Source organism: Felis catus, chromosome C2, assembly GCF_018350175.1.
Source record: "Felis catus isolate Fca126 chromosome C2, F.catus_Fca126_mat1.0, whole genome shotgun sequence".
NCBI lineage: Eukaryota > Metazoa > Chordata > Mammalia > Carnivora > Felidae > Felis > Felis catus.
In genome coordinates this window covers 118,528,590-118,555,855 of record NC_058376.1, presented here as the reverse complement: position 1 = coordinate 118,555,855, position 27,266 = coordinate 118,528,590, and the positions used below count along the sequence as shown (strand labels likewise).

General features: G+C 35.6%; 1 long non-coding RNA gene across 1 annotated transcript in view; it reads left to right on the top strand.

The window, feature by feature from the left end:
* LOC123380106 overlaps nt 1–27,266 on the top strand; it is a 278,930-nt gene that overhangs the window by 3,716 nt on the left and 247,948 nt on the right. The window contains exon 2 of the long non-coding RNA XR_006585432.1: nt 17,962–18,073. This is a non-coding gene — a long non-coding RNA (uncharacterized LOC123380106). The remainder of the gene's footprint in view (nt 1–17,961; nt 18,074–27,266) is intronic.

Here is a 27,266-nt window from a genome sequence, read left to right as displayed (position 1 = left end):
TGCTAGGATAAATCTGAAAGTGACTCAAACACTTTTCTCTTCATTCACACACACAGAGACACATAGAAATGTGGTTTCATTCTCTTCCACTAGAAACTTTATATGGTGGAAAAAGGATAACACTGAGGATGTTTTGGGAATGAGCTTTGGTCCCAGGTTCTCAAAATCCTTCTTGTTAGTTAACAAATACTTATGTCTAGACCCACTGCCCAGGGCATAGAAAGCACATCCCTGCCTTTACACACCTTCCTTTTCTGTCTTAGCAGCACTCAAAACTTAAGCAAAACCATTAAATAAGCATCTAGTTATGTATTAATTGTAAGAACATAAGTTGATATCTGTTCAGTGCCCTCTATGCAATCAATTCTAGGCTAAATGATTTGTATTTATAGTTCTAATTGTCATAAAAACCCTGAAAATGAAGCATCTACCTTACAGATAAGAGTGGCAGGGGGTTGGGGGGGACGGGGAGAGGGGTTGAGATTTGAGCTCAATTCAATGAAAGCCCTAAGCCCATATTTCTATTTTACCTGCTAAACAGAGATTAGTGTTTACTGGGTTTATGGGTTGCTTCAAATAATTCATTAGGCTAATTTTATTAACCACTTCTCCACAAGGACTTTGGATTTTAAGCTTTTGAAAGAAAATGCATTGGTGTGTAATTAATATCAAGCAAGATAATCAAGTTTTGCTGAACTCAAGTTTATGGTATTTTTTTTTCCTAACAGGTATACAAGTATATCAGAAAAGTTAGGTTATTTTGGATTTTAAGATTATTTGAAAGCTAAAGCATATCAATATGGTTATAGGAATTTCAGGAGGATAATTTTTTAAATTAAAATTTCATGGGGCTCCTGGGTAGCTCAGTCGGGTGAGTGTCCAACTTCAGTTCAGGACATGATCTCATAGGTTGTGAGTTCGAGCCCCACATCAGGCTCTGTGCTGACAGCTCAGAGCCTGGAGCCTGCTTCCAATTCTTTGTCTCCCTCTCTTGCCGTCCCTCTCCCCCTCATGCTCTGTCTCTTTCTCTAAAAATAAATAAACGTTTAAAAAATTAAAAACATTCTCATGTCAGTAGGCTATATGTTCATTGTATTTTTAGCTACCATTTTTATTAATTATAGAAATATCCTTTCTAAATACAAAGTGAGAAAAATCTGTGGAGGGAAAATACACAGATGTTCAGTAACTCTAAGACAAAACATATAGGATACAAAGATATGATTAGTGTCAACATAGTTTTATAACCTCAAACACAATTAAAAAAGGAAATAGTACCTGCTGTGCCAAAAATTGTGATTCACGCTTCTCATGCAGAATTTGTAATTAAATAATATTTTGTTTTGGTTGATTTTATGTTGTTGTAGAGGCAGTTTCTCCCCGTCTCCCCCATCTCCCCCATCTCCCCCTCTCCCTTTACTTATTGGGTAAATAATCTCAAATGACACTCTTAATTTGGTTAGTGATTTTGTATTTTCCTAAATGTCTAGACCTAAGGGCAAATCTAACGAAGAGAATATAAATACTCTGTGAAATAGCATGCTTCCAATGTACTGATGGCTGTCTTCCACATGATGGGTGAACACTCAAGCCACTGGTCTGAGCTTCAGTTTCTGTGAATGAGGATGGCAATAGTTAAATTCTGTCTGGATATCTGTGCCAGGGTCCTAAATTGTGATGAAATTTTACTGGACCATGCTTTGTCTCTCTCACTTAACTCATAACCGGCAACGTTGTAGGTAACACCTATTCTTCCCCAAATGAGCGGTAGATCATGGCAAAGTATGATAAAAAAAGATAGGCGCAAATGGAGAGCTAGACCTTTTACCACTTTCAAACATAAAATGTTGGATTTGTCACCAATATGAATCCTGACATGTTTAGTTATGGGAAGAGAGAGGTTTTGTTTTTTTTTTTTTTTTCTGATCTATATGAATATCTTACTGAAAATTTTTGGAAAAGAGTATAGGAAGGGAGAAGGGCTTCTACTCCTATTCTGTTTCTAGTTGACTTCTTGTAAAGAAAGCCTGTGGTTTTCTTATATTTTACGAGTACATTAGAGGGCTGCACAGTAGGGGCTCATGGGTGCCTTAGTCAGTTGAGTGTCAGATTCTTGATTTCTGCTCAGGTCATCATCCCAGGGTTGGAGGATTGAGCCCCACATGGGGCTCTGCACTGAGCGTGGAGTCTGATTGAGATTTTCACTCACTCTCTCTCCTCCCACACCCCCGACTCACTCATTCTCTCTCTTTAAAAAAAAAAAATGCTACACACTAATAGTAATAAATAGTAAGTTAAAACTTGAAGTCCTGAATTAAACCACTAAGAAAACCTAGTCATTTGCTCTTTTGGGACAATCTTTTCATGTTTTGTTTTTTTTTTAAATTCACTAAAAGTACCTAATTGAAACTCACGATTCTTCACAACCAACACAAACCCCTCAATGTGAGAAACAGTTTATGACAGGGGACACTGCTGTGCTAATTTATTTAGAAGCATCTTGAGTCATATCCCTCCTTTTCCCCCAGCCTGCACTTTTCATCAAATGGTGGTCGTGAGATAACATATTTTTTCTCTTATTAGCTTATTTTTTGGAGGCAAAGGACTATAATTCATTTTTCCTTGATATAGGTATATATAGCTCTTGGTACACTTAATTTTTCTGCCTTGACCCAGCTAAATTCAAGAAGCATCAAATCATATTTGTAATAATCAGCATAACCGCAGATACAGATTGTGGATTACAATGTTCTTGATATTTGGGGAACTTATGTTCTAACTTAATATTGAATTCAGCTTGATATTTATGGTCTATTTTTAATCAATGCAGTTTTTAAATTTAATTCATCAGCTTTGTGTCAGATTAATGAATTTCAAAGACTTACAAAGGGTCCATGACTCATAATACTTCTATTAAGTGCTTGCTTCAGGGTGATGATTCATGCTAAACAGTAGCAATTAGATTCTTTTGATTTTTGTGGAGTAAAGGTTGGAATTCATTCTCTAATAGCTACTTATATTTATTTACAGCTCTTTACAGCCATGTTTTTTACCAATCCACTTTTACAGATGAAGGATCAGTGAGGTTAAGTGCCTTGCCCAACACCACCCAGTAGGTGAATTAAAAGCTGAAATTAGAATTTCAAATTTCAGTCTCTCTGTGAGTCACTGAGCCATGCTACCTTGAAAAGCATTAAAGAATTTCTTGGAAAAAAAATTTCAAAACCTTTCAAATTTCATGATAAAATTTATTTATTTTCCAAGGAACTCCTTTATGATAACATTTAAAAGCTATAAATGTACATAATCACATTCAGTATTAGATGTTTTAATTAACTTATGACAAAATTGGTAGAAAAATATTTATTAGTATAATTCTGACTATTTAGATTATAGAAAATTTGTCTTTGTCTTATAAAGAAAATATGAAAAAGAAAAAATATGAATTGTTCACAGTAGTCTATGAGTTTGGTAAGACTATAAATGTTCTTTATACCTCACAACTATGTTCAATTTTTATAAAACACATTTACAGTAGATTATATTATGATGAAAAGGATTCTAGGCTTGTAGACTGCTAATTTGGAGCCAATTTCCATCCATAAAATGCTAAGCATTAATAAACTGAGTTATAACCGATGACCTCTAATTAAATATAAATCATATATTATAAAGTACATTTAAAAGCTACTATGAAGTGAACTCATTTTTGTGTGAATAATTATATCCCTTAATGAATGACTTAATAACATGTAATACAATTGGGGGGAAAATTCCTACAGCACAATCATTGACTCACAGAAGATGAGCTCCAGAAGATATTAATGCCTTTTAATGGAATCTTGATTGTACAGCAGAGATCAAACATTCATTCATTCATTCATTCATTCATTCATTCATTCAAGAGACAAGTTTTTGCCTTGATTGAGATGGCACATCATTCCTAGATAGACTGCCTCTGTTTTATTGCATTCCACGACCACACCCAATGTTCATTTGGTCCATTACACACAGAACCATATAATCTGGAACTAAGAGAAAATTTGTTTTCTGTTCTCTGTTTTCAGTGATGAACCAGAATTTCGAAGACATAGTTACCTTCTGTGGTTATACAGTTAGTCTGCAGTTGTGTTATTTTCTGTAATCTGGGTCTATGTTCTGAGTGACTGCAGGGGGCATGATTCTACTAAGAGCTCACTTTTCAACTTTCTGGTCCTGTTTCTTCCAAAGAGGGAACTTTTTTTTTTTTTCCTTGAAGACTGTATATATGAGAGAGTGGTTTCAAACTTAGCAAGTTAATAAATTTCCAAATATGTAAGTTAGAAGAAAGAATTCCTATTTCATGGTATTGCCATAAGGATTACATGAGATGAGCAATATGAATTATCTTGCCAAAGGCTGGCTTTTTCTTAGCTCAAACTCATTAGAGCTTGGGTTTCCTATATGTTTTGTGTACTGCTGGATTCTCATAATTTACTTTTTATTGTTATTATTAATATTATTATTAATTATTATTGAAAAAGCTGATCAGGGTCCTAAATGTCTGAAAAACTGTCAGAGTCACAGAGTTCATGTTGTTGCTTTGCCCACTACCTATAAAATATAAAAGGACTGGAGAAATAGCAGAGAATTAGTTCTTTGTTGTCACGAGAGGGTAAAAGTCCTAAATTAAAAGAATAATTAGTACTGTCTTAAAGCCTAAAAAAGATGCAGAAGAGAAACAATGTTAGATGGAGGTAAAACATTGGATATGTTTCACAAATAGTGTATTTATTTTTATACAATCAATATCAGCATACTATCAATTTTACTGGAATGGGAGAGATGTAGTATTGAATATCTTTTGCAATATTCTCTAGTTATGATTGATACACGATGCATATTATGCATATACCCATGAAATCCCCACTAAAATCACTTAAGTCAAGAGAATGAACATATTCATCAATCTGAAAAATTGACTCATGCCCTTTTATAATTCCAATCTTCCATTCTTCCTTGTTTCAGGAAATGACTAATCTGTTTTTTGTCTCTGTTTTCTGTCTCTCCCTCTCTCTCTCTCTTTATATATATATATATATATATATAAAGAATATATATATATGACAGATTAGTCATTTAGTATATATATATATATATATATATATATATATATATATATATACTAAATGACTAATCTGTTTTCTGCAAACATTTGTTTGCATTTTCTAGAATTTCATACACATTCAATAATTCTTCATGTGTTCTTTCATTGAACATGATTATTTTGAGATTCACTGATTGTTCATGTCAGTAGGTCATTTATATTGCTGATTCATGATGGGTATTTGCATTTTCAATGTAGAATTACTACAATTGTTTCTAATTTATCTTGTAAATAAAGTTGCTACAAACATTTTTATACAGTCATTTTAGTGAACTTGTGTTTTAATTTCTTTGGGATAAATATTAAAAAAATGGAAGGACTGAATCATACGTGTATATTACCTTTTGAGGAAACTGTCAAGTAGATTTGCAAGGTAATTGTAGCATTTTTCCTTTCCATGAGCAGGTATAAGAGTTTTAGTTAGTCCACGGCTTCACCAGCACTTGGTGTATTGATCTTGTGAATTTTAGCTATACTAACAGTCATGCAGTAGTTCAATATTTCATTATGGCTTAACTTCCATTCCTCTAATGATGTTGAGTATCTTTTAATGTGTTCATTTGTTATCCATTTAGTTTCTATGGTGAAGTTTGCGCAAATCATTTGCCTATTTTCTAATGTGTTAGTAATATATTTCAAGAGTTCTCTGTGGAAATATTCTGGATATAAGGTTTTTTTTTTTTAAATCAGATAAATATTCTACAAATAATTTCTCACCATCTGAAGTTTGTCTTTTCTTTCACTTAATCATAGTGTTCCATGAGTAAAACATTAATTTTGATGAAGTCTCTTTTATCATTTTCTTTCTTTTATGGATCATGTTTTTGTCATGTAATGAAACTCGGCATAACACAAGGTTGCAAAGATTTTTTTCTATGTTGTAGAAGCTTTAGAGAATTACATATTGCATTTAGGACTGTGATCTAATATGAGCTAAATTTTGAATATTGTTAGATATTTTTGGGGGGTATATGAATATCCACGTGTTCTACACCATTTGTTGAAAACTCTATCCTCTTTCTACTGAATTTTTTGCATATTTGTAAAAACTTACCTGTTCTTATATGTATAGGTCTATTTCTGGGCAGTCTACTCTGTTTCATCAATATATTTAGCTCTCTTGTCCTGATAGTTATGTCTTGCAAACAAGTAATGGTTATCCTCCAGCTTTGTCTTTCTGTTTCTGAATTATCTTCGCTATTCTAGGTGAGTATGATTTACATTTAAATTTTAGAAATAGCCTGTCAATCTTACTATTAAAGTCATCTGGGGGTACCTGGGTGGCTCAGTCAGTTGAGTATTAGGCTCTTGATTTTTGGGTCAGGTTATGATCCCAGAGTTGTGGGATCCAGCTTTGTATCCGGGTCCACGTTTACTTAGCATGGAGCCTGCTTAAGATTCTCTCTCCCTCTTTCCTTCTCCCCCTTTGCCCCTCTCTCTTTCTGCCCCCTCCCCAGCTTGTGTACTCTCTCTGTCTCTAAGATAAAAGAATAATAATTAATAATAATAACAATAGAAGTCATCCGGTTCTGGAAGGTTTTTTCTTAAGGTGTTCTTAATTACAAATTTAACTCTCTAAGAGATACCAATTTTTCACACTTGCTGTAGAGTGCTATATTAACTGAATTTGATGAATTAACTATATTAACTGATTTTTTTGATTATATGTCCAGGGTTTTTCAGAGGCCACTCAATTTATTTTTGATTTCACTGTTTCCAGTAAGGAGTATGCTATTAGTTTGACTTTTTTTCTTCCATATGTAATACACTTCTTTCCTCTGGCTTCTTTTAAGTTGTTTTCTTTATCAGAGGTTCTGGTTTGATATGTTTCTTCTTTTTTTATTTCAGGAATAAATAAATATACTTATTAAGGTATTCTTTCATTTTTGTCAGCAACATTTTAAACATTTTGGTGTTGAGATGAAAAGATCTTTCACATCATTGTCAAAGTTGTCCCTAACATTTTATATTTTATGGTATTTTAAATAATATTTTTAAATTTGAATTTATGATTATCTGCTGTTACTACAATAGAAATGCACTTGATTTCGAATATGTATCTCGTATCTTGCAACTTTGCTATACTCTTTTAGTTACAGTAGGTTTTTGTAGGTCTAATTGCATTTCCTACATAAATAATCATGTGGTCTGAGCATAAAGACAGATTTCATTCGCTCTTTCCAAATGGATGCATTCTTCTTGTCTGCTTTCTTGTTCAATTTAGAACCTCCATTATAAGTTCTGTAGAAGGGATGAGAGGAGACATCCTTGTCCTGTTCCTAATCGTAGGAAGAAATACTTTAAAATGTTTTCAGTACTTTCAGGACTTTAAACATGTAGGTTTACTATGTGCTATCTGTTGATGTAACTTTTTGGACATGTTTCTTGAGCTTAATAAATATAATTTTAAATTTTTGATCAAATTTGGAAAACGTATGACCCTTATTTCTTCAATTTTTTTTTTTTTGTCTCCACTTTCACGGTTTTCCTTTGGGGACTCCAATTAGACATTTACTTGCCTACTTTAATTTTCCCCAGAGTTCACTAATCTTAAGTTTTATTTGTTTCATTTTGAATTGTTTAGATTACTGTAGCTTCAGTTTCTTCTTTTGCAATTTTTAATCTGTTGTTTAATCTGTTGTTAATCCATAGCCACACTATGAAATAATTGAATAAAAATAAGAAAACAAACTATAATGTAAGTGTTATTCCTTTGCCTTTTTCTATGGTTTGAAACCATGCCAAGTAATCTAAGGTTCTGTGTTTCTGCCTTTCAACAAACGCAGCCAAGTAATGACATTTAAAATGTTTTTGAAAACTATCAATGAATATATCTCAAGTAATAGATAAATATTGTTTTGGAGAGAATATGGAAAGAATATATATTTCTACCTTTTAGTATCCACAGTAAGATATCAATATTTGGATTATGATAGGGAAAAGATGCCTTCAAGGTTTTCAACCCTGAGTTAAAATATTGTTTATTTTACAGCTCACAAAAAAAGTAAGCTATATGTTCCTATCAAAAATTTACAGTAGAAAGAAGTTTTAGAACTTGCCCAATAGTACAATGAATACTATGCAATCGAAATTTAACAGGACTGAAGTTCCCTAGGGAAAATAAGTTAGGGAAAAATAAAGATACTTCATAATAAAAGAGGTGTCGGGTTTGCTTCCATTATATGGAAGCTCAGCGTAGGGACATTAAAGTAAGAAGACAGCTTATTTTTGAGGCACAGAAAAGAAATAAAGATACAAGCCGACCAAGAGTATGTGATGGCTCCATAAAACCTATGAATTTAGTAGTCTTTTTTGTTGTTGTTCTTTTGCTTCTTTTGTCTGTTTGTTTACTTTTGAGAGAGAAAGGGAGAGAGAAAATCCAAAGCAGGTTCCACATTCTCGGCACAGAGCCAGATGCTGGACATGATCTCACGAACCCTGAGATCATGACCTGAGCCAAAATCAAGAGATTGAGCCACCCAGTCACCCCTATTTGTTGCTTCTTTTCTCTCTGTTCTGATCTCTGAAAAGTAATTCAAAGTTGAAGATGACAGATGAAGATTTATTCATCAGTTCTTCATGCTAGGTAATAGGCAGGAAGAAGAGGGGGAAGGAGGAAAAGACCTTTTATGAGATTTCCTAGAAACTGAGGCACAGCCTGTTCATTTATGTGCCAATGGTGAGAATTTACTAACCAGGCCACACTGCCTGCAAAGAAGGCTAGGATTTGCAGTTACAGCTAAAAAAACAGATATTCTAACACCAGAAAAGAGAACAAATATTGAAGTATGCTATAAACAGCCTCTGCAATAACATTTTTGGGGTAAAACACCATCTACACTATAGCCTTATTGTTTGTTTAGGGCATTTAACCTCAGAGGTCCTAATCCCCGGGATTATTCAAAGGAAATGTGTCTTTCATTATATTAGCCTCCCTAGTAAGAGAGCTTTGTATGCTGTTTAGAGTGATGAACATCAGCCACAGTGAGGAGGCTTATTTCAAGCACGAAATCTAGAACTGTTCTTTAAACTCCTTACAGATTTTAAGGATATGCTTTAAAAAACTCAATGCCATATCAATTATAAGGAAATATATGGTTATGAATAAGCAGTAAACTTTGATTATGAAATTCTACATACACATGTAATTTTCACATATACAGACATACACACAGTCAAAAAAAAGCGGGATTTTATTTTAAATCTAAGAGTTGGAGAGAGAAAATATATATTCTGTTTCTCAGCAGAAATAAAGCATCCTAGTGATGGCCATTTATTGACCACCTGTTATACACTAAGCTAAGTGCTTCCCATACATTTATCAAATTATCGCCTTTAACAACCCTGAGAGGTAATTACGATGTTCATTTTACAAATAAGAGCAGTAAGGTAAAAAGGGATTGAACGTTTTCATAAAATAAAATGGGAACGCCGTGCCTCCAAGTCAGCTGCCTCACCTATGAGTAGAAAGGACATTTTATACCTCCGAATTTTAAATTGAGTGCGTTCTAACACTTAAATATGTATTATTAAAAATAATTTGAGGACTTGACCTCAATCGGTAAAAATGTACTAGTTCCTTCAAACCACGTGAACACTAAAGGCATAGTTTAGAGGACTTTGTCTTTATTCTAGGAAATCTGAATTATGAAGATATTTCACTGAAATCTAAAAAATATATATTATTTGTTCTAGGACTTTTAACTTTCAGAAATTTTATGTTTTTTTTATTGAACTGGAAATCGAGGGGAGAAAATTCATTTACTGAGACTTACGGCAAGGCTATTTCAGAGAATGAATGAGAAGTGTGTTAGGAAAATTGAAAATAAAATGCAAATGTAGCAAAAGTATACAATTTAGTTTGATTACAGTATAGGTCAGCTTGGCAGATGAGCTGCTTGAAATAGATGATCAAGATTGTGTGAGTTAATTCTGTGGCATGCTGAGACATAACTGGCACTGTTTCTAATGCCCTGCACCAGGAAGCACATAATTACTGCTGTTATTATGGAGGATGTGAATGTGGTCTCCTAGCAATATGCTAAACACCCTCTCTTTTGAGTACTTAAAGTGCTTCATCTGTTCCAATTGGTAAAGTTTTTACTTTCATCTAGAAAGCAGCAAATAAAATTTAAAAAGTAGTAAGAGTGCTATGGAATTCATATGTGTAATTAATATTTAAATCATCTATATATAATTTAATACTGATTATAAAGATTAATTCCTAGTGATACAGGGAATATTTATCTTATCTTTGGGTAGGGGAGTCTTCTGCTTTGTCAGTGCCTTCTATTGTGGTAGGAGTTCTAGGATATATACTCTTAGGAAAAATGAATATTTTCATCTGGGATGAAAGTAGTCAGGAATATCTTTACATAATAATAATAATAATAATAATAATAATAAAGGTAATTGTTCCTTGTTTTTTATTTCTAAATATGTCCTACTCAAGAGGTGCCTGGGTGGCTTATAGGGTTAAGTGTTAGACTCTTGATGTCGGCTCAGGTCATAAAATCACAGATTGTGAGTTTCCGCATTGTGTGGGCCTTTGCACTGACAGCATGGAACCTGCTTGGGGTTCTCAATCTCTCTCACTGTTTCTCTCTGCCCTCCTCAGCTCTCGCTCTGTCTCTCTCAAAATAAATAAACATTTATAAGTAGATAAGTAGATAAGCAATACATACATACGTACATAAATACATAAATATCTCCTAGTCAATAACACTCAAGTTAGTGTCCAAGGATCCTCTCACTGAGGCTTACTTATATAAATTACTCATGTCCTCCACATGAATGATAGAGAAATCCCATAAAAGAACCCATGATTTAATGACTGAACTATTGCAATTATTTTAGCCTACTCAACTCAGGATTAAAAGCTGTTTCTTATTCTAATATAAAAATACTGAAAAATCATTGCCAAGACTTAATTTAAGGAGATTTTTTTTTCTCTGATTTCTTCTAGTTTTATAGTTTTCAGTCTTTTCAGTCTTTAATCCATTTTTTTTTATTATTTTGTTTAGAGTGTGTGACTAGGGAAGGGGTGTAGAGGGAGAGAGAGAATCTTAAGCAGGCACCACGCTCAGTGCAGTCAGATGCAGGGCTCCCTGCCACAACCCTGGGATTGTGACCTGAGCTGAAATCAAGTGTTGGATGCTCAAATGAGTGAGACACCCAGACGCCCCTCTTTAAACCATTTTGTGTTGATTTTTGTAAGTCGTGAAAAATAGGGGTTTAGTTTCATTTTTTTAAATACACTGAATAAAAACTTGTCCCAGTGCCATTTATTGAAGATACCCAGTCTTTTCTCTAATTAATATTATTGGCTTCTTTGTCAAATATTAGTTGACCATATATGCATGGGCTTATTTCTGCTGTCTCTATTCTGTTCTATTGGTCTATGTATCTATTTTATGTTACTATCATACTGTTTTGATTGCTATAGCTTCATAATAGAGTTTGAAATTAGAAAGTGTGATGGTTCCCACTTTGTTCTTTCTCAGGATTGCTTTGACTACTTACAGTTTATTCCATATACATTTCAGTATTTTTTTCCTATCTGTGTAAATGCCATTGGAACCTTGATAGGGATTGCATAGAATTTATAAATAGATTTTTTTGTAGTTTGGATATTTTAATGTTAATTCTTCTTATCCATGAATATGGGACGTCTTTCCGTTTACATGTGTCTTCTTCAATTTTTTATCATTTTATTTCAGTGTTCAGTTTATAGATCTTTCCATTTCCTTGGTTAAGTTTATTCATAAGTTTGTGTGTGTGTGATGTTCTTGTAAAGGAATTTTTTTATTTCATTTCCAAATAGTTTTTTTTTGCAGTGCTTAGAAATGCAAGAGAGTTTTATATCTTGATTTTGTAAATTGCAATATTACTGAGTTCATTCATTAGTTCTAAGAGTTTTGGGGGTGTTTTTTAGGATTTTCTATATGTAAAATCATGTCTGTAACAGATAATTTTACTTCTTATTTTCCAATTTTAATGGCTTTCATGTCTTTTCCTTGCCTAATTTCTCTGTATGGAATTTCCAGTAGTATGATAAAAATGTGGTGAGAGAAGACACCCTTGTGATGTTCCTATTATAGCAGGAAAGCTTTCCACCTTTCATGATCAAGTATAATGTTAGTGTGGGCTTGTTATATGGCATTTATTATTTTGATCTGTGTTCCTTCTATGCCCAATTCATTTGAGTTTTTATCAGAGAAGGATGTTGAATTTTGTCAAACGCTGTTTTCTCCATTTATTGAGATGATCATCTAATTTTATCTCATTCTGTTAGTGTGGTGTATCACATTTATTGATTTGTGTATAGTCAACTGTCCTTGCATCCCAGGAATAAATCTTGCTTGATCATGAATGCATGATCTTTTTAATGTGCTTTTCAGTTCTGTTTGTTAGTAGCATGTTGAGAATTTTTGTTTCTGTATTCATCAGGGATATTGACCTGTAGTTTTTGTCTTGTGGTATCCTTATCTGACTTTTGCATGAGAATAATGCTGGCCACGCAAAATGAATATGGAAGTGTTCTCTCCTCTTCTGTTATTTTTTTAGAAGAGCTTAAGAAAGATTGGCACTAGTTCCTTAAATGTTTGGTAGTATTTAGCTGCTAAACAATCTGATTCTGGACTTTACTGTATTGGGAGGTTTTTGATATGTGGATCAACCTCCTACAATATTTGTCTCAACTGTTGAGATTTTCTACTTCCTTACAGTTCAGTCTTGGTAGTATATTTCTTGGAGTTTTTCCATTTCTTGTAGGTTATCCAATTAGTTGTCATATATTTTTAGAAGTCTCTCATGAATCTTTATATTTCTGTGGTACCATTTAAAATGCCTCCTCTTGCATTTCTGATTTTATTTATTTGATTTTTGTCTCTTTTTTAGTCTGGCTAAAGATTTGTTAATTTTGTTGGTCTTTTCAAAAAAACAGCTCTTAGTTTTGCTGACTTTTTTTCTATTGTTTCTCTCATCTTCATTTATTTCTGCTCTAATCTTTTTTTTTTTCTGCTGCTAACTTGGGTTTAATTCGTTCTTTTTTAGCTAGTTCCTTGAAATGTAATGTTACGTTGTTTATCCAACATCTTTTTTTTCTTAAGGTAGGATTTACAGTTATAAACTTCCATCTTAGAATGCTTTTACAGCATCTCATATGTTATGTTGTATTTCCATTTTGTGTGTTTGGAGGTATTATTTTTACATTTCCAGTTTGATCTCTACTTTGACCTTTTGGTTATTCGAGAGTGTGCTGTTTAGTTTCCCCAGGCTTACGAATTTTCCAGTTTTTATCCTGTTACTGATTTCTAGGTGCATGCCTTGTGGTTGGTAAAAATATTTGGTATGATTTCATTCTTCTGTTTTGTGATCTGAGATATGATTTACTCTGGACAATATTTCATTTGTGCTTGACAAGAATATGTATTCTGCTGCTGTTGGTTGGAATGTTCTGTATATGTCTGTTCTGTCCATTTGATCTAAATTATAGTTCAAGTTAATGCTTGTTTATTGATTTTTTTTTATTTGGATGATATATCCATTGTTGAAAATGAGATATTAAAGCCCCCCACTATTATTGCATTTATGTCTATTTCTCCTTTCAGATCTATTATATTTGTTTAATATATTTAGGTGCTCTGACATTTGGTGCATATATAATTAAAATTGTTCTTTTTAAATTTTTTTTGGACATTTATTTATTTTTGAGCGAGAGAAAGAGAGTATGAGCGAGGGAAGAACAGAGAGAGAGGGAGACACAGAATCCAAAGCAGGCTCCAGGCTCTAAGCCATCCACACAGAGCCCGACATGGGGCTCAAACGCACAAATCATGAGATGACCTGAGCCGAAGTCGGACACTTAACCAACTGAGCCACCCAGGAGCCCTTATAATTGTTATATCTTCTTGATGAGTCAACCCCCATGTCTTTACATAATGACCTTCTTTGCCTTATTACGGTTGTTGACTTTTCTTTCTCTTTCCACCGGTTTGAGTCATATGTGCAAGACATCCGTGGAAACCATCTCCACAAGACGGTGGAGCCACAAAATAGAAAGAGCTAGAATCCCTAAGTTATTGCTCAGAAGAGAGATCCAACAATACAGAAAATTCATTTTGAACTCTTAGGTACCCAGAAATAAATGCCTATTTTTTGTGAACTGAACTCCGTTTATCACAGCAGAGTTGCCCTGACTAAAGCATGTGTGCTTGTCCTACTCCTTGCCAGGGATCCTGGGTTAGGGATAGACATGGAAGTCAGGCATAGATCAAGCAGTGAGAAGCATGTTTCTTGGCCACAATAATTAGGAAATTACCTGGCTCAACATTGCCCAATTAGAACAATAGAAATTGTCTAAGAATATATGAGATTTGGAGATAAAGAAGCCTTACAAACCAGCTCTTAGTATCAACAGCCAGCCCATCTCTTGCATGAGCAGCCAGCTCACCACTTGATGCGGTAGGAGAGCTGTCCACATGACCATGGAGTCTCTTCCCATTCGTGTCCTGAATAGCGTGCCCTCCGTGTTTCTTAGGGATTTTCCTCTATTGATTATCCTCTACCTCTTAGGCTCTTCAACATCTTTCCTTTCTCCATCACCATCTGTTAGCATTCAAATATTTTTCAAGTCTATTTTACCCTCCAAAACAACTAAAAAACTGTTTTCAACAATAAGATCTCCTTTGACTCAATCTCCATTTTATGTTACTCACAGAATACTCTCATACCCATTCTGTGCAACAATCCCCATTGTCACCCGTCAAGTATCGGGTTCCTAGAACTGCTCTACGGCATGGTCTGTGGCAAGGTAGAGCTTTTATTTTGAAAGCAAAATTTTCATGGAGTTCACAAGAACAAAGAAAGCCTAGATCTTTCATTCTCCCGTAATACCAGATGGAGGTGTGTTTGGGCCTGTCTTGATCTTTATCACACAAGGGTAAATACTTTGTCATTTTGGAAATAAACTGCTTGGCAACAGGCGATGTAGATTTGGATACTAGTGTGTTAACAGGGGTTTCGTGGGAATGTATGCTGCTTAGCACCTTGAGTCCTTGAGGGCACATGAGACTTGACCTGCTTTGGCGGAGGGAAAGTTTGTTTCTATGGGAAGCTGTGTTTGGATGCAGATTATTTCCCTAGGACAAAGGTGTGGGAGGGAAGCCCACTGATACCATTCCAGGTAGCTCTTTATCTAGGCATCACAAAGGGAACCCCCAGGATAGGCAAGCCTATTCCTTGCATTATACTTCCAGAAGGAAGAGCCAGATAACAGTTTCACTTTTTTTTTACATTTGCTTTCAGTTCCCCACAACTCCGAAACTCCTTTACCATATCATTCATACTTTCCCGTGGCTAAATCCAAATAACACTAAGTTCACATTAAACGTGCTGCTCGGATATTTTATATTTGTCCATTTAAACCCTCTTGATTTGATATCCTCCACAACCTTTAGCCTTACATATAGTTATATATTAAATATCCATGAGTCAAGTGGTCACAAAAGCATTTCATAAACCTGTCCTGGCAAGAGAAAAGTCTCAGGTCTCTGTCCTCTCAGGTGCTCTGATCACACCTTTATGAGACAGGCACATACATTCTAGAGCCTGATCCAGACCCACGACTGATCAGTAACACATTATCCGAAATGCACACCAGTGCGACACACAGGGCGACACAACACTTTCGTGCTGAGATGTTTTAGGATAAAGAACTGTGGGCCACTTAGTAATCAATGGTGAGGGAGAGTCTCTACTTAAACATAATGAAGTTTACTAATGCGAGCCCACTTCCCACATTCATCATAATAAGAAATCACTTTTATCACTGTGTTACTTGCTTATTTGTTGTTTGAAACATCTGCTAATCAAGCTAGGGATTTCAGAAAAGTTTGCATCAGCCATCTCTGGAGCGTGACTGTCCCCTATACAATATCTGATGAGCTCCCTGGAACTTGCTTTTTGGTATCACGACAGCCGAGCGCTCCTGGACTATGCATTCTTGATTATGCAAACAGTTCTCCCTGGAAGTCAAAGATGAAAGTAATTGACACATGCATTCTATTACATCATCGATGCTAAATGATTTAAAGGAAATTGCAGACACAATATCGTGCCATCCCCTGCCCCTACTTGGTCAGTTACTGAAGTCAGTAGCACACTGATCAGCTTAGCTACATCAACAAATTCATTAAATTTATTAATGATAATACCCTTACTTAGAGAAAACCCTGCCCTATTTCTTCTGCCTCATGTTCTACCTTCTTGTATTTCTCTTCATCACCAAGCACTTTCAAAACTATAGTTAATTTTCTTTTTTTTTTTTTTAATTTTTTTTCAACGTTTATTTATTTTTGGGACAGAGAGAGACAGAGCATGAATGAGGGAGGGGCAGAGAGAGAGGGAGACACAGAATGGGAAACAGGCTCCAGGCTCTGAGCCATCAGCCCAGAGCCCGACGCGGGGCTCGAACTCCCGGACCGCGAGATCGTGACCTGGCTGAAGTCGGACGCTTAACCGACTGCGCCCCCCAGGCGCCCCAATAGTTAATTTTCTTTAAGAAGATGAATGCGCAGGTTGTCAATACTATAGATGTATAGTATATATGCTTTTTTTGTTGTGAGTTCTTAGGCAGAGAAATAACATCCTAGTTTTCAACATCCTAATTTTGTCATTAAAAACTCTTCTGATCTTTGTCCCTTTGACTCCTATTTTCTTCCTTATCAGGTTTAGTAAGTCTGATATATGTCCTTATAATGTATATACCTTTTTGTAATATAAGTGTTGCTTCACTGGTATTTTTAAATTAGTAGACATTATTTTTAGAGCAGTTTCACCTCTACAGAAAAAAACTGAGAAGAGTGTACAGAGTTCACACATACCTACCTCCAGTTTCTCCTGTTACTAACATCTTGCATTAGTGAGGGAATTTATCATAATCAATAAACCAATTTTAACATGAACTGAAGTTCATTAATTATTCATGAAGTTAACTAATTATTAACTGAAGTCCGTAGTTTACATTAGGATTACTTTTTGGGTTGAACAGTTCAATGGGTTTTAAGAAGTATTTAATGTCAGGTATTGTACAGAATAGTTTCACTGCCCTAAAAATCCTCTGTTTTCCTTTCTACTCTTCCTCCTCCAACTGCCCCCCCCCAGCCTTTCAACCCCTGGTAACCACTGATCTTTTTACTGTCTTATATTTTTGCCCTTTTGAGAATGTTATATAGTTTGAATCACAGTTTGGACCCTTTTCAGGCTACATTTAGTAATTTAGTAATATGCATTTGTTTCCCTCATGTGTTTTAGTGACTTGATAGTTCATTTCTTCTTCTTGCTGAATAGTATTCCATTTTCTGGATGTATCACAGTTTGTGTCTATATCCACCTATGAAAGGACATTTTAGTTGCTTCCAAGCTTTGGCAATTATGAAAAAAATAGCTAAAACATCTACATGCAGGTTTTTGTGTGGACATAAGTTTTCAACCCCTTGTGTAAATACCCAGCAGTATGATCACTAGAATGCATGGGAAGAGCGTGTTTAGCTTTTTGAAGAGACACCCAGGGGTGCCTGGGTGACTCAGTCAATTGAGCGTCCCATTCTTGGTTTCGGCTCCAGTCATGGTCTCAGGTCTCAGGGTATCTGGGTTAGAGCCCCACGTCAGGCTCTGTGTTGACAGTGTGGAGCCTGCATGGGATTCTCTCTTTTCCTCTCCCTGCCCCTCCCCTGCTTGCATGCACTCTCTCTCAAAATAAATAAATAAACTTAGGAAAAAAAAAACAAACAAACCTCCAAACTGTCTTTCAGAGTGGCCATGCCAGTCTGCATTCCCAACAGCAATGAACAAGAGTTCCTGTTCCTCTCCATCCTCTCCTGCGTTTGGCATCATCAATATTCTGAATTTTGGCCATTCTAGCAGGTATGTAGTGATATATCAAAGTTGTGTTGCTTTGCAATTCTCTTGTGACATATGATGTTAAGCATCTTTTTATATGTTTTATTTTATTTTTTTTTTGCCTTTTCCATATCTTCTTTGGTGAAGTTTCTCTTCAGAAACTTTGCAATTTAACTTGACTTTTTAATTGCTGAGTGTAAGAGTTATTTGCCTATTTTGGATAATGGTCTTATCCGTATTGGCTCCAATGGAGAGGTTTTGTGCCAGGAAGCTGTAATTCTCAGTATCTGCCCTGCTCTCCAGTTTTGGGGACAGAGCTTTGCCTTCTGAACTGAATTCGGTAATGGATCTAGAAGAATTAGTGGTTTTCAGTTTGTTCGGCTTTTTTCTGGTTTTGAGGATATGTGACAGTGTCCACAGAGTTTGCCTTCTGAACTCAGTTTTGTAATGGATCTAAGAAGAACTGGTGGTTTTCAGTTCAGCTTTTTTCTGGTTTTTGAGGATGTCCGACCTGAAACAGGGAGTCTGGTAGCTTTCATTCAGGTAAGTTTGCTATAAATATTCAAGATTTACTCTTGTCGCTCAAGATCATGAATCATATCAGTTTCCTAATATTTTGTACTATGTAGAGACACATATCAGTTTTTAGTCCCCTAATGATAGCTATCTAAGATGCTTCCAATTTCCTATGCCAACAGTTGCCTGATGGACATACTCACACATGTTTCTTAGTGCATATTTTCTTTTGTGCTTATAATGCGCTGTGGTTTCCTACACATATTACAACCATAAACTCCTCTCATCCTTAAGATAATTTTGAGACAAACACTATTCATATTCTAATTCTTCAAAAGAAGAAACCGGAGCACAGAAAGGTGAATTGCTTAGTTGTAAGTAGATGTGTGAGACAAACCCAAATCTTCTGACTTCAAAGGTAACATTTAACCACTATATTATCATACTTGGTTTTATGCTATTATATAACTTGGATTACAAAGTTATGGAGTACAATCAAGGGGAATTGTACGGATTATATCTATGTTTTCTAAATGGCAATATGTTTCCTTTTCCACCAGCAGTGGGTGATATGAGTAGCTCTCTTCTTCCCATAACAACCTCATTATTGACTAGTGTTCTTATTTTTGCACCGTGCAGATAGGTAACCAGATTGATAGGTATATACATTATCTTACTGTTGTTTTAATTTAATCTGACTTGATAATTTAGTTTGTCTTGTTTAATAAGGTTGAAAAAATGTGGGCTAACTCTTCAGTGAAATTTTTAGTCATATTTTTTTTGCCATTTTAAATCTTGTTTTCAGCTTGTCCTTATTAATTTGCAATTTTCTTGTGTATTATCGATATTAGTGGTTTATTAGTTTTAGTAGTTTATATATCTTTTCCCAAAATGTTATCAGGTCTGTTATGTGCATTTATGGTGGCTTTCATAAAATCATAAATCCTGATTTTATGAATATGTCACAGGCCCTGAAGGAAATACCCAGCATTCCAGGTAGGGCCACACAAGGGAGTCAAGGCAGAGTGCCAACAGAAAGAGGCAGGATCTGGAGCATATATATGCCTTTTTTAGAGTCTGTGGATAGAGTGCTTTGGGGTTGCCAGGCAAAGTTCAGAGTGGTCAATTCAAACCAAAAAACAGGGATTTGGTAAGCCACAGGAGGGTCTTCTTGAAGAGGCCCATAAGGGGAAAACACCAGGAGGCAGGGGAGATCACAGGAGCTTAACATTTGCTTTTGACTGTGCAGGCTGCTATCCTTAGGCATGCACTTAGTGTCATTTTATGGTCCCTGAAATCTGCTTAGCGCAACAAAATGGATGTTAAAGCAACAACACCATGGAGTAGTTTAGCTAAACTTTTAACAAATAGAGTCAAGTCAATCAGTGTTTTGCCTTATACTCAGTTCTTTTGACATCCTACTGAGGCCTCCCTTCCTACCTTAACTCACAGTGACATTGACCTGAATTTTCCCCTTTGACTTTATGGTTTTACTACTTACATTTAGGTCTTTAATTTACCAGGATCTGTATTAGCTAAGGATTCAGCTTTTTCCTATCCACTTAGCCATCTTACCCAGCACCGTGTACCATTGATTTATATGGTCACCTTTTATCATATCAAACATTGTATATGTAGGTCTATTTCTGAAATCTCTCTTCTATTCCAGAGGTCTCGGAATATCTCATAGGGTGCACCTTCTTCTTTAAAATGACTTAACTATTAGTGGATCTTTAGTCTTTGAAAAAATTTTGAAAAGATTATCAGGTTCTTGAAAAAAATTAATTGGTATTTTTTGAATGTGTAGATTGGTGTTTGAAAAACTGCTATCTTCACAGTGTTCAATCATTCCGTAAGTGAAGCAAGCATAGCATGTATTAGCTCTCTTTTTACACACTTCAAAGGAGGTTATAAAATTTCTGCATTAAAAACTATATTCTTCATTTATCATACAAAGTGCTTTTATATCAATCACTTTAATTATAAGAATAAACTGATCATTTAGACATGACAAAATTATTATTCTATATATTTTCTTAAAAGAAAGACTTTAGAACATTTAAAGTCTTGACTAAGGAGATTTAATTTCTGTTGTACAGTGAGGCCTAGAAGCATGTCTTATCAATCCTAGTCAAGAGGTTTTATATTACTCTCTGAAAAACTGCCTTCTATAAAAAAAGAGAGGGAAATTCATACCATTTGAAAAGCAAAACTTTTGAGCTAGAAGTTTAGTGGGAAGATTGTGTCTAAACACCTTAGAGAAACATCTATTTTATTTGCCTGTCTGCATTTCCATGAAGGCACTCTTGTTGGAGGGATATTTTGCTATGTCAGGGATCATTTTTCTTGCTTTGCTTGTTATAAATGGATTCATGGCATTGACATAAGCTGGAGGAATGGACCCAACTGAGATTTTAGGGAACTGTCCTAATTTTCAGCTGATAACTTACGATGACATTTCTTATGGAAAAAAAAAACAATAACTTTCCTTTGGATATTTTAACATTCAATGTTAATAAATGAGAAGTTTTCATGCATAATTCTCGCAAACGCATCTAAATAAGAACATGTGTCTCTCTTACTGCTGTAGTTATGTACGTGAATAAAATTATTTTTTCTTTGCCAGGAAATCTGTTTGGGTACACTAAACACTGAATCCATGTTTATTTTACATGTTGGATAAGTTTTCTTTTCAAGGGGAATAATTTATTTCATTCAAATTATCTTATTACTGACAGGCGTTAACCAGAAGATGAGTCAGGGCCATCTGGCATTCTTTAGGAGCTTATTTTGACACCTCACTCATTTGTTTAAATAATTCACTGATCCAATATCAACTAACATACCAAAATGCAAGGTACTTTCATTTCCAGGCTAACTCAGTATGCATTTACATTTTCATAGGTGCAAATGAATTAATGTGTAGAACACAACTAAGCCACTCTGGCATGTTGATTCACCAACCCCCAATCCATTCACTTTATCCAAAAACTCTTTTCCTATAATTTGCATGCTATTAGGCTGAACTAGAGACCCGGGTTTGCTGCATAAATGTCACATTGACTGACAGTATGTCAGAATTCTCCAGAAACCAGAGTAGAAGCATTATTCTCCTATTTTAATAATTGACAGATATGTACAAAGTTTTAAACTTTGTTGAATGATACGGTGGGGAGATCATATTTCTGACTTTCTACATGGATAGTGACAAACTTAATAGAGGCAACGTAATTTCTACTAAGTGCTGCAATCCCCCCGGACACTTTTTCTTGGTCTCCTGACTAGCTGGTAAAGAGATTCAAAGTTACATTCTGAAAACATGGCGTCTGTTTATTTTAACTGTAATATATAATGTACTAACATCTGCGTTAGAATGCACTCTTTTCATTTTGTTTGAATAGAAAAAAAATGCCTAAGCTTCCTTCTCTGTAGTCTTTAGATAAAATAATGTAGGATAGATTTGCTTTGACTATGAACTATTCTACACTTTGTAGCACAGCATAATGAACATAATTTCCTTCTCAATCATTAGAAATGGCTAGTAAAAGGGAACAAGTTTCAAGAATAATCAGATCTTTTTTTTAAATACAAAAAGTACCAAAGTCTTAGTGTTTTCCCTGTTGAAATAAGAGTGAATTTCTAAATAGCTTCAAAACTCATTTTTTTACTATTGCTCAGGTATATTTATGTTTATTAGATAATACTATTTCTAATTAATAATAGTTCTAGAAACAATATAATTAGTGTATTGTTGGTACTAAACTCATTCGCAAGGCCTCAAGATGGAACATTTTTTAAAATATTTTGTTTTTTAATTGTGTGACAAATATTTATTTCATGATTACCTAACGAGGTGACAAGAAAGTACAGATACACGTACACACAGACCTACAAACACATAGACATTCCTTCAAGGAGCTTCATAATCTAGTAGAAGACATGCAAAAATAATTATTATATGGCATGGAAAATACCTATAGCAGATACATCAATACCTTGCCCAGATTTCCTTTAAAGCTTACAATTTCCTTGCACGAGAGCCTGATTCCCATAAGCTACCTCTAATTTGTAACTTTCTGGATGCTGGAGACTAGTCCATGTGGGTGAGGGACACGTTCGAATGCCAGGGGATTAACAGTTTCCACCCAGGAATTAAGCTTTAATAACCCACAAAGATAACTTGAAAATTAAAATACTTTGACTCCTTTTCTTCCTTGTCTCACTATCCCAGTCTGCTACCAATATTTCCCGGGATAAGAATGGGCCTTACTGAGGTAAAAGGTGTAGGGATTTCATTCTAAGAAAAGTAGAGCTCTCGAGAAAACACCAAGGTGAACGATATCTTGGTGGTGTTTCAAAAGAACCAGAGCAATTCTTAAACTTCAGAAAAATGAAATTGGGGGGTGGAGAATGGAAGCTATCTGGTTGAAGAAACGGTAAGACTGGAAGCTGAAATTTTGGCTGATTATATGTGTTGAAGGGTAGAGGTATAAGAGAGTAAAGGATGATTATGATAGAGCAATTTGATAACTACCCATGGGATCTGAGCTAGTTTGGGATTAAACAGAGATCAGAAGAGACTCCTATACTGGGAGAAAAATGTAATATCATAGTATAAATATCTAAATAGAATTGAATAAGTGGATACGAAAAAGTGAAAAATTGGGGTGCCTGGGTGACTCCGTTAAGAGTCTGACTCCAGCTCAAGTCATAATCTCATGGTTTGTGGGTTCTAGCCCCACATCGGGCTCTGTGCTGACAGCTGAGAGCCTGGAGCCTGCTTTAGATTCTGTGTCTCCCTCTCTGTCTGCTCCCCCCCACCCCAGCTCATGCTTAGTCTCTCTCTGTCTCTCAAAAATGAATAAGGGTTAAAAAAAATTAAAAAAGACAAAATGAAAAATATAGGTCATGATCAGAGTTCAACACTGGTGATTATAACTGGAGAGGTGGATAGGTTCCCAATGATGATGTTGGCCAGGGTGAGGCACAGGTGTAGTGGGTGTGTAGCTGGAGAAAGGACAGAACTGTAGGACTGGTAGTGGATGTCGTGTTGATTCTGAAAGAGGGTGAGCAGTGTTGGGTACAAGGAAAGGTTTCAGTGGATAGAAGGGACGATAACCATTTATCATCCCTCTCTTTGTTGGGTAAATGTTTTTTTTTTCTTTACATTGTTTCACTACTCCCTCATTCATAATTACAGATTTGTACCATATTTGAAGGTTTTCAGTGTATGGTTACAGCAAAAAGAATTAGTTACAACTAAGTAATTTCAAGAAATTTTAACATCATACATTATCATACATGTTTTAAAGAGTATTTCTACGTGGGTCATTTAACTTAATCATTAATGTACCTCAAAAATTTGTTCCTCAGAGTTACAGAACCTGAAGCTCATATAAGTTATGACTTGACCTCTCAAAAACAAGGTGTGATTGTTGGTCTGCCCAAAATAAATTTATAGCCCTATCTTTTCTAAGATATCCATTCAATTGCTCATGACGTTGTAAACAAACTAACATGAGTTCACTCCCTGCTGAGTCACAGATAGAGACTACACCCTGTGGGGGTACCTGGGTGGCCAAGTCGGTTAAGCATCAGACTTAATTTCAGCTCCGGTCATGATCTCACGATTCATGAGTTTGAGTGCCACATTGAGCTCTGCACTGATAGTGTGGAGCCTGCTTTGGATTCTTTTCCCACCCCCTCCACCCCTCCCCTGCTTGTGCTTTCTTTTTCTCAAAAATAAATAAACATTTAAAAAAATAAAGACTATACTGTGTGGAGTAGTCACACAAAGGAAACTTTATTTGCAGCAAGTAAGGAGGTATGGGTAATAACTTCCAAAGCTGTGACTTCCCCAGCAAGGGTGAATGGGTTCCTTTGATTTAGGGTCCATCGTCATATGCAGAGGCAGGTATAAGGTCATGCATACATCTTAAGGAAACACACCCATACAGTACATACATTGTATGTTATGGAAATGAGGCTTGTGCTCCTCCTTGGACCAAGAGTTTAGTATTCTAGTGAGGTAGAGGTAACTGCTGTCACTCCAGGGGTCAATGGTCACTCCATGGTCCTTCTGCTCAGGCATGAGTCAGAGGTTGAACCCAAACTTGTCTGGGTGGTTTGGGTCACAGGAGCTTTTTGTCAAGAAAGTATTGCTTGGGGGGGTGGTTTCGGTTTCCATCTTGGGATGCTTTGCCCATCAGTCAGGTCTTTTGCCTGAGTTAAAAGATAAGTCAGAGGGGCACCTGGGTGGCTCGGTCGGTTAAGCGTCCGACTTCGGCTCAGGTCACGATCTCACGGTCCGTGAGTTTGAGCCCCGCGTCGGGCTCTGTGCTGACAGCTCAGAGCCTGGAGCCTGCTTCAGATTCTGTGTCTCCCTCTCTCTCTGCTCCTCCCCTGTTCACGCTCTGTCTGTCTCTGTCTCAAAAATAAATAAACGTTAAAAAATTTAAAAAAAACCAGAAAGAACTTAATGAAAATGTGAGACAAAGGTAGGTGGGTACATGCAGTTGGGCACTAAATATCAGGCCTTGTTAGTGACAAGGTAAGGCCACTACATATGGTCTATCCTATAAAGCTAGGCTTCATTTTTTGCTCTGAGGGGCCCAAGGTAAAGCCCACACTTTGCCTGTTCCCTAAGCCTTCATAACCACCTTGGCAATATACGCATGGATAAACACATGTCTATTGCCGGAAAACTGAAGAGTGTCTTAGGGGAAGATGAGTATTTCCATTTTACCCTGTTCATCCTGAACACACATCATAGCATTATTTCTTGCAATCTGCACCTTATCTGTAGGAGAGAATAATACATATTGAAACATCTAAATGAGACTTCATTTTCCCCAAGCGTCACTAAAAAATTGAATTTGCTTCAATTTTCCCAATTACTATACTCACAGGCTTAAACAAAAAAGGAATGTACCTTCATTTTTATTTGCATGTATATTTTTTCCTCTGATGGGAGAGCTTCAAAGTACAGGAATTTTAATATTTCATTAGGATTTCTAAAGCAGTTGCTCTCAGCCACTTGTGAAGGGAATTTTATACTCAGTTAACTTATAAGTATTGTAAACAATATGCCCATGTTTACTTTGCCGAGTGTCTTAGTATTAGCACTTTCCTTTTCCTCTCTGTAACAGTGCAATGGGTAAATTATAGGGATAGTGTTTTATAAAGTAGGAAAACATACTATGTATTTAAGAAGAGACCTTTTGGGGCACCTGGGTGGCTTGGTCGGTTAATCGTCCGACTTCCGCTCAGGTCATAGTCTCGCCGTCCATGAGTTCGAGCCCCGTGTCGGGCTCTGTGCTGACAGCTCAGAGCCTGGAGCCTGTTTCAGATTCTGTGTCTCCCTCTCTCTGCTCCTCCCCTGTTCATGCTCTGTCTCTCTCTGTCTCAAAAATAAATAAATGTTAAAAAAAAAAAGAGGCCTTTTGAAGATACTATTTCAAGACTACTCTATAATTTTGATTTGTGTTGTCCTTAAATATCTAATGTAATTTGAACTTTTTGGAAGTTCATAGATATAAGTCAATCAGCTATAAATTTTATTAAACACGGCTAACATGTTTTGCTCCACCTTTTTAGGAGAAATTGAAAAGAAAATTATTTGTGCTTGCATGAATCCAGAGTGTGATCAATTCTTTTTTGGCACATAGATTAGTTACGTTATTGTACAAAATACTTATATTAAAATAACTCAAGAATAATATGACTTCATTTAAATTTGGATACAAATTATAATACAAATATAATTTTAGTAATTTTCCATATCAGAAATAATATTTAATAGGAAGAAAGATTTTAAGAAAATCATGATGGCAGGGATCAGAGTGCTAAAGTGGGAGTCATGTGATGAAGTATGAATATATTTCCAGGGATAAATTTTGCAGCGAATTATGGGAACAGAATAATTAAATGTTTTATGTGATACTGGATTGGGTCCTGGGTCCACAGAATACTTTATTGTAACATTTGGTGAAATCGAATCGGTTGTGGATTTAAAAGTAGTATTGTGCAAATGTTAAGTTATTACTGAAACTTGATGCTTATACATTGATTTTTAATAAATATACCCTGAAGTGTTAAGAGATTGAATGGCATTATATCTTCAACTTGTCTTCAAGTGGTTAGAAAAGAGAGAAACTGGGTAAAGGAGCAGGGGGAGAAGGAAAGGTGGAGGGATGTGGCGATAGAAAGTAATGCAAGAATTTGAGCATTGGTAAACTTCTCTGTAAGTTTGAAATTACTTCAAAATGAAAAAAAAATGTTTGAAATGTGAGGGAAAGATACTAATATATTCTAGATGATTATATACAATAGGCTTAGAAGGGGGTAGAGTCCCCCTGTGAAGCAGCAGACAGACATGTTGTCTGCTCAGTTAAAAAAGATACTTATCTTTGTCCTTCAGAACAAAGAGTAGGCAAGTGGAAAGCCCGTTATAAAATACTCCTCTGTTCTTAACCCAGAGTTTCTCTTCTATAATGTAACCAACTGTTTATGCATTTGTCATCTGGTCCTCCTCCTGTTACCCTCTGGGAACCCGAGCTCTGGCACAAAGCAACATAAATAATGTAGCAACTGCTATCGTTGTGTGTGATAATATCCTTTGTTTCTGAGCTCAGGATTCTTGTGTCTTCTGCAAGAATATTGAAACTCTGGTAAGCTAATTTGTCAGTTTGCAAGTAGGATA